Genomic DNA, 3,085 nt, shown 5'->3' with positions numbered 1-3,085 from the left:
TGCTGGTTCTTGAAGAAGCTTGTTGAGAATTGACAATCGGAAACATTGCGCTAGAACTTCTGTTGAGCTGATGTACATGAATAGATACTTAAATGGGAAACCAAGTCGTCTTGTTTTAATTTTTTTTACCTGATGTTTTAATTGTTTCTTATGTAAGTTTCTTTGGTATCTTTAGTATTCTCAAATGGAATGCCCATGAATCAGGTACCGGCCGCAATGCCAGTTCCATTTAGTGTCAGACTCGGCTTCAAGGAAACCTTCTCTCTGCTTTGTTGTCAGTGTTTCACTGGTTCATCATTTGGCAGGCTGTCACTTAATGATAAAAATGCCCAATCGCGTATCCACCAATCACAGCGAGTGCTCAATCTTTGAACGGCTGCAAGTGAATATATTACTCCCTCCATCGCACCAAATGTGTCTCAACTTTGCAAAATTTGAATGTATCTAGAAACTAGTTAGTACGTAGGAGCGCGGGAGCCTGGGGTGTCCGCCAGATCCTCCCCTAGACTAGGTCTCCTTTCTTGGGTCGAGTTGTAGTGCGGGGTGTTGGTCCTTTTGTGGACATGTACATATAACCTTTTCTATCTATCAATGCATCGAAACGCAAGTCTTTTACGTTTTTACGAAAAAACTATTTAGTAGGTAGATATATCCAAATTTTGACAAAATTAAGACACTTTTGGTGGGACCGAATACTTCATAGACGAACAAAAATAGATGCCTATTAAGCACTGTTCATTTCAATCACATCCAAATAGCAAGCAACGGGTTTCAAACATGCCCGAACAACCCACTTCCATGATGATGAACAGCATTAGTTACTTATGTGTAACAGTCTGTGATTCAGCACAATGTGAAATGCTAAATTCTTTCAATTACTTTCCTATATAACTTAACTTCTTTTCAGTTTTAGTGTAAACAAAAGGCCTTAACAGAGAACCAATTTGATTTAGGACTTTGCATCACTAAGCATGGCCAGTTGACCACGCGCAACAAACATGGATATTACATGAGCTCACCAAACAAACGACAATAGAGAGGAACAAATGGGAAAATACAGAAATGGCATCTGACAGGGAGAGAAGTTAGCAAGAATGCTGACCAGCTTAACATTATCCTTGCTTTCCAGTTTCAGTATCAAACAAGACTTGGCAAGACACAATTGTTTCCAGATTGACTGGAAAATAGAAAATGTTGTGCACTAATAAACAGTTCATGAGGACAGCGTCCCTGAAGGTTGCAAGTCCAAGCCTGATCACTATCATGAATGCAACCACAACCGATCATGCAGCCTCTCTTCTCCTGCACCAATCATCTCATCCACCTTTTCTCCATCCCGTTAAAAATGGAAGGAAGGAGTGTATCGTATGTTCTGAGTTGTTTCTGGGCATTCATCAACATGTGCATAAATGAAGGTCAGATTCTTGAATTCATTGCTGAACTTGCAGAAATGTGGTAGAATCTGACTGCAAACACGGCACCTGGGTAATCAGCAGTGATGAGTTGAGTTAATCACATATTGAAACAGCTTTACATAGTTGACTATGAGTAGATAACCTATACAGAGTTCAAACTAATGTAGTACATAAATATAGAGTTGGAAAAGGTTAGCTCATATCGCAATAAATGTGTGTTTCTATACTTTGCATGTACATCACATAACATGGACATATAGTACTGGAACAAGTGCTTATTACTCACCTCAACCGGAAAGTAGACAAGCACACAAGTGTGCAAATTGGTCATCAATCAGTCAAGAGAACTGATGTACTACCATTCTTGTAGTTGCTAGAGCTTACAGTGCAAGCTTCTCACCATCAAGAACAAATAAAAGTACACAGGCAAGAGGGTTACGTACCATGAAGCACCATAGTTGATCACTGCCTACAGCGGAACAAAGCCAAAGAGCTCAACCAAAATAAGCTTGCAGACTGACAAAATTCTACGGACTCAGAAATCCATAGACACTCTAGCCACGAATTTGAACAACACGAAGATGCGGTGCAGGGAGCAGCTACACTTACAGGGGACTTGGAGGATTTGAGAGAGTCGAGCATCTGCCTTAGCTGCAAGTCGCTGCCGGCGCTGCGCACGCTGCCACTCGAGCCACCTGGGAGGGGCAGACCTGTGCCCTCAAGAACTTTCTTCTTGGCCTCCTCCTTCCCATTGCCTGCCTCGGCGCCCATACCACCCCGGCTTACTTCAGTAGCTCGATACCTGCAAAAATCTGCAATCGGGGCCATGATTTAGTACCACTGAATGCAATTTAAGCAACAAAATTCAAGCAAGTCAGACTGAAAATTCTATTGTCCCAGATTTCCTTATGTATCCTTCAGCTCAACTGAAGAGGTCGGAGCTGTTTCCGATTATTCTACTGTCCTAGCACTAATTTTGGTTTCCAGATGAGTTGACATTAATAATTCTGGTACGTGCCTCTTTTGAGAATGCTAACTTGTGTTCCTATGTTTATTACAGTCTCAACATGTAGGCTATAGATGAATTAATAATTACCTAATTGAGGCCAAATTCTTCTCCAGACGCTTTGGCTATAGGATAGGTCAGTCGAGACTGGCTTTTCAGAACCTGGGTGCATGTGAACCCACTTTTTTAAAAGTGCGTTTGTGATCTATAAACATGTTTTAAAAATCGAAACACAAAATGAATGCAAAGGTGATCTCAAACATGTGCCCTGGACATGAGTTTCGTGATGAAAAAACCTTTTATTTTGCCTCGACAAAAAAGTGAAATTTTGCAGGGCTATATATCAGTATATATGTGACGTATTTTGTCTTTTTTGATTCTGAAATAAAAAAGTGGTTTCTCCGCGAAAACTTTCTACGGACACATGGAACATGCATACGTACCCCGTTATTTTTATTTCAGAACTTTTTAATATTTGAAAAATGTATTTCCCACCTGAGTTCACGTGCACCCATGTTTAACTGGGACTTTTCCAGGTCAGTTGCGCTTTCCTACCAATAGCATGCAGATATATCTGAACATATGAGGCAGTCACGAAGTCTCAAAATTAAAGCTGTCACAAACTAGTAAAGTTGCATTGAGCTACCATTCCATACAAGTCACT

At 40.6% G+C, this 3,085-nt stretch overlaps 1 pseudogene; it reads right to left on the bottom strand.

The window, feature by feature from the left end:
* Nucleotides 1-1,085: 1,085 nt before the first annotated feature.
* On the bottom strand, nucleotides 1,086-2,422 carry LOC124678112 (annotated as a pseudogene).
* Between the last annotated feature and the right edge of the window lie 663 nt (nucleotides 2,423-3,085).

Source organism: Lolium rigidum, chromosome 7 (assembly GCF_022539505.1).
Source record: "Lolium rigidum isolate FL_2022 chromosome 7, APGP_CSIRO_Lrig_0.1, whole genome shotgun sequence".
In the NCBI taxonomy this organism is placed as follows: Eukaryota; Viridiplantae; Streptophyta; class Magnoliopsida; order Poales; family Poaceae; genus Lolium; species Lolium rigidum.
This window is presented reverse-complemented; position numbering and strand designations above follow the sequence as displayed.